We start from the raw sequence: 12,952 nt of genomic DNA, 5'->3' as shown, positions 1-12,952 counted from the left end.
CTTCCTCTCTGCCGTCCTTTTTTTATCTTTAGTATCTTTTTCTTGTTTTTATTCCAGTCTTATTTCCCTTTTCATTTTTTTGCATTAATTCCATCTTCTTTCTCCATTTCTCTTATCCCCAACTCCTTATTTCTTCTCCTTTTTTGCCCTTCTGTCTTTTCAACTCCCTTCTCTTACTTCCTTTTCCTTCACCTTTTTCCTTTCCTTCCTTAGTTTTCCTGTTGACTTAACATTCTTCTCGTTATTCGTCTTATCCTCAATCTCTTTCCTTCCTCCCTCCCTCCCCTGTCCCTCAAATTTTCCTCTCTATCCTCCTTTCCTTTTTACTTTCACCCTCCTTTACTTCCCTCTTTCATCGGCCATCCTTCACTCGTATGACGGAAATTTTGATTATCAGAATTATGAAGAAAAAAAAGAAACGTTTAAAGGGCGAATATCCAATAGGTTATGACAGAGAGAGAGAGAGAGAGAGAGAGAGAGAGAGAGAGAGAGAGAGAGAGAGAGAGAGAGAGAGAGAGAGAGAACATTACCTTAACGACTAATATCACAAGGAGGAAATGTGTTTAAACTAAAATAATTAACATGATATTAATTCAGTTGATGGAAGTAATGAGCTTAAGGACATTAGACGGAGCGGAAGAGTGAGTCAGCGAGTGAGTGGTTGAGAAATTAAGTGATTAAGTGAGTTAGTTCGTGAGTGAGTGAATGCGCTAGTAAAAGAGTGAGTGAGTGAGAAAATTGGTGAGTGATTGGCTGGATTAGGAAAAGTGTGAATGAGTAATTAGTTGAGTTAGTGATGAAGGGAGTGTACGTTAGTAAGAGTGAGTGAGTGAGTGAGTGAATGAATGAGAGCGTGAGTGAGTGAGTGAGAAAGTTGGTGAGTGATTGAGTGGATTAGGAAAAGTGTGAATGAGTGATTAGTTGAGTTAGTGATGAAGGGAATGTACGTTAGTAAGAGTGAGTGAGTGAGTGAATGAATGAGAGGGTGGGTGACTGGATGAGTGAGTGTATAAGCGAGTGGGTGAGTAAGTTGTTTTGTTGGCGAGGTGGTGGCTGAGTGGTTAGCGTGCGGGCGCCTCGACCAGGAGGAAGTGGTCTCGCGTCCCGCCCTCCGTCACAGCTGGGATTTTTCAGTCACAGCCGAGTGGCCTAAGACTTCCCACATGCTATCCTGAAGACCACCATTTAACCCGGACTCTGTATTCTCTCTCTAAAGAGGGGATCGCAGATTAGCTCGGGGTAGGGGGTGGAGGGCAGCGTGAGCCAAGCAAGATAGCGTCACTAAAAACACTTGCCTGCGCCACAACGGGCTGGCGCCGACCATCAGACCCACCAAGTAAGCCTAACGGTGCCATAGGCCGAAACGTAAAAAAAAAAAAATATATAAAAGTGAGTGGGTGAGTGAATGGGTGAATGATTGAATGAGTGAATGATTGAGGGGGGGAGTGAATTAATGTATGAGTGAGTGAGTACATGAGTCAGTGACGTTGTGAGTGAGTGTGCGAGCGAGGAAGTGAGTGAGTGAGTGAATAACGGATTAAATTTATTTGTTACATTACTTAGGATTTTTTGGCAACGTCGACTAAAATCATTAAATTACCGGAGCAGATCACAATTACTGGCTCCTGGAATTCGCGTTGCTATGGATACTAGAATTAGGCACGAGTCTCACGAGAGAGAGAGAGAGAGAGAGAGAGAGAGAGAGAGAAAAATCAGATATGCATTTCACGAATTCATTAAGCAAAATTTTTCACCACTGCTACCACCACCACCACCACCACCATCACCACTATCATTACCATCTCCTCTGTACCCTCAATATCATCACCAATATCACCACCACCGTAACTACCATCGTCATCACCAAATTCTCAACGCCACCAGTATTTCCACCACTATGGAACTCGAACCACCACCACACTTAGCAACCACTACGCGGAACCACTTTGCAGGAGGAGGAGGAATAGGAGGAGGAGGGGGAAGAGTGATCATGGTAGAGAACTTATGATTAATTTCCTGCCTGACCCTGAGGGAAATCTGTAATTACCGAGACAAGGATAGAGTGCGCGGCGGGAGGAAAATGAGGAGAGGCAGGAGGAGGAGGAGGAGGAGGAGGAGGAGGAGGAGGAGGAGGAGGAGGAGGAGGAGGAGAAGGAGGAGGAGGAGGAGGAGGTAGAAACGGAGGTGGAAGCATAGGAGAAGAAAAATAAACAAGAAAATTAGAAAAGAAAATGAAAAGAGAAGAAAGAAAAAAAAGGGGGATGAAGTGAGGGAGAGGAAGAGTTGGAGAAAGGAAAGTGTGTGAGGTGTATAGGCAATAAGGAGGAAGGAGGTGCAGGAGGAAGAAGGAGGGAGGGAGCGAGGGATGGAGGGAGACTGAGAGAAATGAAGAGTCTGAGGTTGAGGAAAGATACATCGTGTGAGTGTTATAGTAGGATATCAATGTATTATTATTATTATTATTATTATTATTATTATTATTATTTAATATCACCACGAATTAGGCATACAATTGTCAATGGAAAAAACCCACGACAGATAGATCACGCCACCTTATAGGAATGTCGTCCGTCAGTGTTTGCCGTCTCAGTTTGTATACAAAGCATTTCATCAAGCTTAGAGGTCACCTTGACATACGTGACCAATTGTAACTTCATTATTTTCCAATCTATAACTCGTCACTTCTTCACGAGAGTCCGACTGACACACACCTGCAGTCTCTCTCGCTCAGACGCTCCTGTACATATAGGCTTAAGAATATATTCGCCTTAAAGGAAGCTGAGTCTTAATCAACGCCTTTGAACGCCCCCCGGTACACCGTTACATGAAGATAATTAGGTAATTGCGTGAAGTGAAAATAAATCCTTATAATTAGTGAAAAAATGTAAAGAAAAAAGAAAAGTCATCCCTCGTTTTCAGTCTGTAAGGATAATTAGAGTCGTAAAAAAATAATAGAAAGTCAAATCAAGGAAAAGGAGGGAGAGAAAATACAGAATATATAGAATAAACCGGCTAACAAACATAATAACACACACACACACACACACTCACACACACACACACACACACACACACACACACACAAACACACACACACACACGTAACCTCCCCTCACAAAGACGCCCCCACACACACCCTCCCACACGCACACATACCCCCAACACTTACACACATACCCCTTACCCCCCACACACATAACCTCCCCCTCCACACACGCACGGAATAATGATAACAAAATGCCGTTACAACAATTCCTGCTTCCGTGCCTGGCTGGAACGCTAAGTAGGCGCTCCAGCGAGGCTCCTGCAGTGGTCACATGACAGAAAGCACGGTAGCGGCGGCAGGTAAGGGGGGGAGGGGGGTCACAGGTAACGAGGGGCCTCAGGTGCATGCGTGTCGGTACGAAGGAAGTATGGCAGGAAGGAAGGAAGGAAGGAAGGAAAGAAAGAAAAAGAGGAAGAAAGGAAGGCTAAAGGGGAATAAGACATGAAGAAATGAAGGAAAATAATGAAAGAAAAGAAGAGAAAAGTACATGTGGAAGGAAGGAAGTAAGGGAGGATTCAAGGAAGGAAGGAAGAAAGGAAGAAAGAAAGTGAGGAAGGAATTTACGTCATAACTTTTAGGTAGTGTGTGTGTGTGTGTGTGTGTGTGTGTGTGTGTGTGTGTGTGTATAGGTAGGTAGGAAGGTTAGTGGGCAGGCACGCAGGCAGGTAGAGGTGGATAGACAGGTAAGTAGTTATCGCAGCACAGTTACCTCTTGTGTCAGTAGACTCAGGAAAAGGACAGGAAGGGGAGTTGATGAGGGTAACAACCTTTGCCTCTAATCTCTCGCGAAAAGCTGTGTGAATTACGTGGCTTAACTTGTGTCGTCCCAGCATTTAATATCAAGCTGAACAACACCTAAGATCAACAAGACCTTGATGGGCGAAACATATTCCAGTCAACGTCCTGGAAAAGCGCCTCTAATACTACATGTAGCAAAGGATGAGACCAAGTTATAACGGGAAGGGAGAGGGCACGAGGTGATGAAGAAGGAGGGGACAAGGGGGCGAGGGGTGTGAGTAGGGGAGAAAGGGAAAAGAGGAGTAGGGAGGAGAAAAGTAAGAGAGTGAAGGGAAGAGTGGGAATGTTAATGGGAAATAGAATAGATGTAATAATTGAATATGGAAGATGAGGTTGTGAGAGTTAAATGCGTGAGAAGTCTTGGCTAGCGTGTAGGAAAGAAGGAAGGAAGGGAGGGAGAGAGGAAAGAAAGGAGGTAGGGTTGTTAGAGCCTAGGATAGCTGGAAGGAATGGAGGGAAGGAGGGAGAAAGGGAGGGCTGGTTAGAGGTCAAAGTCTTGTCGAGTCGTCACTAAGTCTGTGGAGGACGTGGGGAACATAGGCCAGCTTAAGAGAGAGGGAAGGAAGGGAAGAGAGACGTTGTTATTAATAGTCTAGACGAGCTTAAAATAGGAGAGTGAAGGGAGGGTTGTCTTCAGGGCAGACACCTGTAACAGCATCACCTAAGCTTCGTGTAACATCGGGGTGAACCTAAGGAGAGGAAGGGAGCTGTGTTGTTTAAGCTGAGAACAACCTGCTAAGGGGAAGGGAAGGGTTGAGGATGAGGGTTGGTAAAGTCTAGATCGACTAGGGAGAGGGAGAATGGAGAGGGAGAGTGAAGAAGAGGGCAGGGGAGAGGAGGAAGGAAGGGATGCATTGAGGCCAGACTCGCGTCGCCACCCCTGCCTCCGCTTGTGCCGCGCTAATCCCTCAATCCCTTGCTGATGGGCGGTGCTGGCGCCATGATCGTCGCGGCAACTCCTCTGTTTGCACGACGTCTGACTGAATCGACGCCGAGACCAGGCAAGACACGAGGGGACAGAGACAAGCCTCAGTGTTGACTTGAGCGGTCATTACAAACATCGTAAAGACATACTGAACCGATACATGTACAGAAAGAACATGTACAGAATAAATAGCGGCAAAATACAGGTATAAGATAAAGTAAGATCCATGAATAGAAGTATGATACGAATACACATACACACACAAGACAGAAGATCCTCAAGTCTTGTAAAGGGATATACTTAATCGTGTATTTCAACGTAAGTTCTTAGTTAGAGTAAATATTGAAGAGAGAGAGAGAGAGAGAGAGAGAGAGAGAGAGAGAGAGAGAGAGAGAGAGAGAGAGAGAGAGAGACAAAAACTAACAAATAAAAACAGACACAGAAACAAAGACAAACAGACAAGCAAACAGCCACCTGGAAACGGAAATATAGAGAGGGAGTGAGTGTATTACCCTTGTGGCTCGAAGCTTGGATGGGAAGGAGGGAGCAATGGGAGAAGGAAGGAAGGAGGGAAGAAGGGAAGGGAGGGAAGGGAGGGATGGTGTGTGGGTAAGTGAGTCGCCGTCTTTGCCCACGTGTCCTCCGCGCGACGAGCAGCATCCCGCCTGACAGCTGACGTCCCGAGGGAGGGGCAGACGGAGGGGCAGCCGCGTCTCCTCCGTCAGTTAATGGCTTCCCGTCACCATTACAAGACGCAGATCTCTCCATATTAAGTTTAGAACATGTCAATTTACTCCATCAGCACGTCTGTTTATTAAATTCCCCGGCGGGTATTTCCGTAAGGGACAGAGCATTCCTTCCTTCAGACATTCGTTCTTTTTTTCCTTGTCTGTTTTTATTTTACTTCATCACTTATTAATTCTTTCTCCTCTTCATACTCAAATTATTTTTATTCTCAATTGATTCATATTTTTTCACGCTTTCAATATTTCTTTGTTCACTTCTTCTTTTAATTGTCATTCATCCTTTTCCATTATTCCATTCGTTCTTTCTTTTTTATTATTCATTTGTTCATTCATTGTTTTTCATTATTCAGTATTTAATTAATTAATTAATTAACTTAACCATTGGCTCAATCATGATTTTTTTTTTTGCTTGCCAAGTCATTTTAATGAATCAGCTGTGTGAATTCGCTCAAACAGCTGAGAACTCTTAGTTAATTGTGCGCCTTTTTTCAACACTGTGCAGAATACAGAATAAGTTGAACTGCTGTATATTGAAGTAGTAGTAGTAGTAGTAGTAGTAGTAGTAGTAGTAGTGGTGGTAGTAGTAGTAGTAGTAGTAGTAGTAGTAGTAGTAGTAGTAGTAGTAGTAGTAGTAGTAGTAGTAATCGTAAAATTCATATCAGTAGAAAGGGATCGTATATGAGTAGCTTTAAAACAAAGAAATGAAGAGGACAAGGCAAGTAAGTCCACAGCAGTAGTAACCAAGAAAGGCTCATCAGTAGAAGAAACAAGTGAAGGTAAAAAGTATAGTAATATGCAGACCCCGTAAAGAAAGAGTTGAAGCAGCCCGCCAGGCACACAGCGGCCCCAGGAAAGTGACTTATCGACCCCTCGTGGCACACTCTGAACTCTGAACAGCCGTAGAGAATATTAATGCTCGGAAATTACTGAAAAATGCGGCGGTGAACTGAGAGAGAGAGAGAGAGAGAGAGAGAGAGAGAGAGAGAGAGAGAGAGAGAGAGAGAGAGAGAGAGAGAGAGAGAGAGAGAGAGAGAGAGAGAGAGAGAGAGAGAGAGAGAGAATATATTAAGATTCAGATGTTATCAATATGGTCCTATTAAAGAGCTTTCTGAGTCATTTCTTGGATGGTATAATTTGTCTTTGGAGGTTTTGTGTTGCTCATTAAGATTAAGGTTTGTGATTCCTCTTTATCTTCTTTCTCCTCCTCCTCCTCCTCTCTTCGTACTCTTCTTCCCCCTCCTCCTCCTCCCTCTTTCTCCCCTCCTCCTTCCTCTTCCTGGTCACCACAAGGGAAGCAAAATCGTGACATTTCTCCCGTCTGTTCCGTGCATCTTAACACCGAGAAATAAAATAAGAATATGATGAATAAAACATTTGGTCGTATTTACGCGAAAGGCCAAAGAGGAAAAGAGAGGAAAGGAGAGGAGAGGAGCGAAGAGGTGAGGAGAGGAGATCTGGCAGAGTAAATAAAAATAAAAACAGAGGATGAGAGAGGATAGGAGAAGGGATGCAAAAGATGGAAAGAAGATACAAAAAGATGCAGAGGGAAAGGAGATGAGTGAGAGAGGGCGTAGAGGGGAAGGGAAAGGAGAATAAAGAAGTAAAGAAGATTAAAGAAAGGGGAGAGGATATGAGAGAACAGCGAAGGGAAGATTAGAGGAGAGAAAACGAAATGGCGAAAGAGGAAAATGAAAGGAGAGGAAAAGAATGGATACGAGAAAAGAGATGTGTAAAAGAAAATGGGAGAAGGGAAAAGAAGAACAGGAGAGATATGTCACCTGGTTTAAAGGAAATTCAAGGGACAAATGAAGAGGATTTGATGAATAAAGGAGCGTGAGAGTGAGTGAGTGAGTCGAGTGAATGGGTGAGTGTGAGTGTGAGAGGGGCAAGAGTGATTGATGCAGTTATTGAATTTGTCAGAACTAAAGAGAGTATGTGAGTGTGTCAGTTGGTTAAGGAAGCAAATGAGTAAGTGAGCGAGGGATTGAGTGATTGAGGGAGTGAGTGAGTGATTAAGTGTGTGAGCGCATGAGTGAGAGACTGTTTATGCCCGTGAGCTAAGAATTCTGTTAAGGAAAAATTCAGGGCGAGTGAGTGGGCGAGTGACGCAGTTAATGAATTAGTCAGAAATTAATGAGGTTTTAAATTAATGAGTTAGCGGGTGGGAAAGGCTAACGAGCAACCAAATGAATGAGTTAAGTGGACAGCGCACGTTTAAAAATGAATCAGTTTACGCAGTTGAGAGAGAGAGAGAGAGAGAGAGAGAGAGAGAGAGAGAGAGAGAGAGAGAGAGAGAGAGAGAGAGAGAGAGAGAGAGAGAGAGAGAGAGAGAGAGAGAGAGAGAGAGAGAGATGTTACTATATACTAGACGGAAAACATATAGACGTTAAGCTGATGTGGAAAATTGACCGAATATTTAAAAAATAAAAAATACCCGAAATTTAAGCTGAGGAAAACCCCGAAAACGAAGCCGTAAAAAAAAGTTGACGACAATCTTAAAATCTAAAAACGATGACAAATTTGAAACTGAAAGACAACCACGAGAAGTTTAGAGAGAGAATAAGTGATCAAGAATCTAGGCTGAAAAATATGACCGTGAACTTTAAGCTACAAAAAGGACGAGTAATTTGAGCCGAAAAACGCAACGCGGCCTAAAAGAAAACGGGGAGCGCGAGGGATGGACTCAGGTGCGTGGGCTGAAGTGTGATCCGACCCTTTCACCGTTCACCATTAACTCACCGCCACTCATTCATTCACACTTTTATTCACTGGTTTTATTCACTGATTTTTATACCATTCTTGCATTAGTTACTCATCATTCTTATTTACCTATTTTTCTTCTTTGTTTTCTGCCCTCTCTCTCTCTCTCTCTCTCTCTCTCTCTCTCTCTCTCTCTCTCTCTCTCATATCCGCTTCAGCACCACGCACGGAAATGGCTGCCTCCATAACCCGATCCTCCAGCGAGTGGCCGATGCAATAGAAAGTTCACACAGACGAAAAAAATAAGATGAAAAAAAGGCATTCGAGGGACACTCCCTTTGAAAGCCTCACATACGCGAAACAGAACAAACAAAAGAGAAACAAATTTGGTCTCGAAATCTTGTTCCGTGATTCCGTGTATGTTGCTATGTGTGTGTGTGTGTGTGTGTGTGTGTGTGTGTGTGTGTGTGTGTGTGTGTGTGTGTGTGTGTGTGTGTGTATGTGTGATATTTCCTCTTAGTTCTGCGTCTAATGTTTTTTTTCACATCAATGCTCCCTCTCCTCATTTTAAATTTTTGTCCCCCTTTACAGAGAAATGATCAACTTACGTTTCCACGACTGTCAGCGGCCACCAACGCGCTCACTCACCTGTGGAAAGAAAGGTAAGGTAAAAAATGATAATCACCTTAATTGGAGGTGCTCGTGTCTGCTGCGGCGAGTGAAAGAGAGGGAGAAAAGAGTGCCTCAAAGCATACATGATTTTTACATGTTTTGTAGTGGTCCGCTAAACAGATTAGAGAGAGAGAGAGAGAGAGAGAGAGAGCAATTGATAAGCATTACATTTATAACCTTTGCCTATTCTATTAATGTCAGTGTCTCCTTTTTTTGCGTGAATTTAGTCCTAATGAATATGCAACCCATTAATCTATCACACGCACACGATACATTTGCTAGACATCTACAAACATCGCGTCCGCCAGTTATATTGATTTCTCCCTTTCCTGAATTCACCACGAGCTGAATCATAAACTAGATATCAACAACACGTTCACAGTATGTCCACGACCGTCTCCTTTTGCTTTAAGGTTGTTTGTATCCATTTTCTGACACTGGGGCGAACACAGATATATAAAAAAAATCTATATCTAAATATATTTACATTATATTTGCAACCGCCGCATTATTTTTTTTCTATATACTGATTATCAACTAAAAATCTAGATATCACCATAATACATATCATTCTGTTATATTTCCACAACCCTGACAACAGCCACTTGACATTACTTTTCCGTATTCTGAAAGAAACTATAAACTGGAGAAGTCAACAGACATGATCCAGCTTAACGAGAAGAGGCAGACGGAAGTTTCCCGATTGTTCGCCTCGATTACGGATTCACGAAACAACTCTCGCTTCTCATCTGGATTATATTCGTTTGTCTGGAGTCAAGCAAGAAAGATTTAACCTTTGGCGGCACGGGATAGGCTGGACGGGGAAACCTGCCAGTGGATGTTATGTTTTGTTGTGCACGAGTAATTGCAACGTTTTATAACAATGCTGGTCGTCCCGTAGCGCTTGAAAACAGCTTTGTGAGGGTAATTGGCAGCGGTTCCATCTGTGAAAGAGGACCAGGGGGAACTGTGGTTGTGTTGGAAGTGCTGGTAGTGGTGGCTTGGATGATAGTGGGTAGTGGTGGTGATGGTGGTCGGTAGAGATAATGGTGGTGAGGGTAGTTGTGGTTATCGAACACACACACACACGCACACACACACACACGCGCGCACACACACACACACACACACGCGCGCACACACACACACGGTAAAAAAGGCAACACAGCTTTCCATACCTGTCTCTTTCATGGCTAACGTCGTATTTGTAGTGCATATATGTAGAGCTTTTGTGTTTTCGAGCATCGGTCTTGCGGCGGCCACAAAAAAAGTAACATACGAACAGTCACATACAAACCCCAAATGACTGTCTGTGGTCGCGTTTGAATCCCTTGCTACCGAAAAAAAAGAATAAAAAATGATTTGCAATTTTCTTTAACTTTTATTACTCTTGTATTATAGTAGTTGCATTAAACCCTAGTGCTCTTTGTCAGAGAGAGAGAGAGAGAGAGAGAGAGAGAGAGAGAGAGAGAGAGGGAGAGGGAGACAGACAGACAGAGAGAGCCGTGTCACCTTGCATTATTGGGCAGGTGCCTTTCCGTGCAGTTATTGATCCTCGAATCGTCTGGTGAAGAAAAAAAAGAGTTCGGTAGCGACTGTGGTGGACGGCAAGCAGAGACTAGGTGGTGGTGGTGGTCGTGGTGGCGTGCTGGGGAGACGGAAGTGGGGGAAAGGGTAGTAACTGTGGGTCGCAATTGGAGGAGAAAGAGGAGGAGGAGGAGAGGGTGGGTGAGAGGTAGATTAGGGGGAAGGAGGTTGTGGTGGTTATCATGAGTGGGGAGGGGAAGGGTGATCAAGGGGGTGAAGGGAGCAAGGGGAAGGAGGAGTGTGTGTGTGTGTGGGGGGGGAGGCAGGCATGATGGAAGACATTTTGGGGGGACGGCCGACTTCCTGACTTCCGGTTGGCGAGGTCACGAAGGTCTGTGACTCACCACGACACACACACACACACACACACACACACACACACACACACACACACACACACACACACACACACACACACACACATCATTGAGTTAATCCATACCAAGCTTTCGGGATACTACTACTACTACTACTACTACTACTACTACTACTACTACTACTACCATGCCCTACCAACTCTACCACAATTGCAACACGAAAATCATACCTTATATCCATACACAAACTACTACAGGGCCCTCAAGTTAGCCAGAAAACAAACAAAAACAAAAAATGTATATAGACCAGCTAGAATAACCTTTGAAAGCCTTGAAGCAGCTTAACTACGCCTAACTTCACATGTCGGACAGACGAGCACCCATCACAGCCGTTAGAGAAGGGGAGAGAGTTCCTCGTCCTCTTTGGTTCCCTTACGAATATAGCATACATCGATTATTATTTCTTTCTTCCGTGAGTGAGTGAGTGAGTGTATGAGTAAGTGCGTTTGTGTGAGGGAGCGTGAATGAATGAGTGAGTGTGTGTGTGAGTACGTGTGGTGGTCATAGTCGCTCCCGTGTCGATTTCATATCAATCATTCACCGACTGTCCGTCTATCCATCTATCTATCTATCTATCTATCGGAAGACTGAGTGGTCGGCTCGCTGGTGACTCGCGGTCCTCCACCCATAATATGATCTGTCAAATTATACCCGATTCCCTCGAGTGTGGTATTGGCTTCCCTGGTGGTGGCGGTGGTGGTATGTGTGTGTGTGTGTGTGTGTGTGTGTGTGTGTTTGTCCCTCTGATAGATTCCCTCCTACCACCACCACTTCCAAGACCACTACGACCACCACCACCACCACGGCTAACATCATCACCACTATCACCGGTATTGGATTTTCGTGTTGGTGGTGAATTTGGTGTTGATGTTTTTTTTTTATTGATTTCAAAACCGTCGTCTGTTGAAGGAAAGGCTGGTGACAATGATGAATGAAGTCTGATAGGATTGCAGTGAAGATGATGCTAATAAAAATGTCCATATGAGTGTTTAATGTTTTCCCCGATCATTGGGTTTTCTATTTCTACTCGCTTACGGAGGAGATAACCTTTTGAATGTCTCTACCCAGGAACGTTAGGAAAGCTTGCGAGGGGCTGGAGCGCGGGGCCTTAGCTGTAGTGTCGGCGTCTTGGTGAGGGTCGAAACTAGGAAAAATTGCCAGACCAGATGCGTCCTTATTTGACCTCTCAGACATACACACGAGAGGCTCCATTCTCTCTCTGTCTGCTGCCCCTTTCTCTCTCTCTCTCTCTCTCTCTCTCTCCCAGTCTTTGTCGCTCTTTCTGTCTCCTGTTCCCCTGTTCAACTTTTCTCCATTGGCCGTATGTACAGAAATTGTGGTTCTCTCTCTCTCTCTCTCTCTCTCTCTCTCTCTCTCTCTCTCTCTCTCTCTCTCTCTCTCTCTCTCTCTCTCTCTCTCTATCTCTCTCTCTCTCTCTCTCTCTCTCTCTCTCTCTCTCTCTCTCTCTCTGTTTCTCTTACTACCATTGTCCCAGTCTCTATTTGTCCACCCTTCTACATTTTGCTGCCTCTCTTTGTCCCTCTTACTTTCCCTGTCTTTTTCCTTTCCGTATCTGTCCTTTACATTAGTCCATCTTTCTGTCTTTTGCCGTCTCTCTCATACGTAGGTAAAACACAGCTTCTCTGTTTATGTGTCTGTATCTCTCTGTCCCTTGTTTCCATACCCATCTCTTTGTCCTTCATTCTCGCTGTATCTCTTGCTGTATTCTCTCTTTCTTTCTTTCTGTATTTGTCTTTTGTAATAGTCCAGCTTCTTGTCGTATGTTGTCTCTCATACGAAGGCAAGGTGCATCTCATCTTCTCTGGGTCCCTCGTTCTGTGCCCTTTCCTCCCCGACCCCGTGATACAAACTCATTCCCATTTTCTCTCCAGTCGAGAATTAGAGGAAGAAAATGTCATCTCGAGATTCCACTGCCAAGAGAATTAAGCTTTTGAGACGCCCGTGTTTGACTCCCTTCCTCTTCTTCCTTCTCGTCCTTCTCCTCCTCCTTTTCCATGACCTTCCCCAAGCTCAACTTACTCCGTATAATAAGGAAACTCCATATGTGTGTGTGTGTATGTGTGTGTGTGTGTGTGTGTGT

General features: G+C 44.2%; 1 long non-coding RNA gene across 1 annotated transcript in view; it reads left to right on the top strand.

The window, feature by feature from the left end:
* LOC126987524 (uncharacterized) overlaps positions 1-8,877 on the top strand; it is a 102,216-nt gene extending 93,339 nt beyond the window's left edge. Inside the window, exon 3 of the long non-coding RNA XR_007740975.1 lies at positions 8,807-8,877. This is a non-coding gene — a long non-coding RNA (uncharacterized LOC126987524). The remainder of the gene's footprint in view (positions 1-8,806) is intronic.
* The last annotated feature ends 4,075 nt before the right edge of the window (positions 8,878-12,952 follow it).

This window comes from Eriocheir sinensis, chromosome 65 (assembly GCF_024679095.1).
Source record: "Eriocheir sinensis breed Jianghai 21 chromosome 65, ASM2467909v1, whole genome shotgun sequence".
In the NCBI taxonomy this organism is placed as follows: Eukaryota; Metazoa; Arthropoda; class Malacostraca; order Decapoda; family Varunidae; genus Eriocheir; species Eriocheir sinensis.
This window is presented reverse-complemented; position numbering and strand designations above follow the sequence as displayed.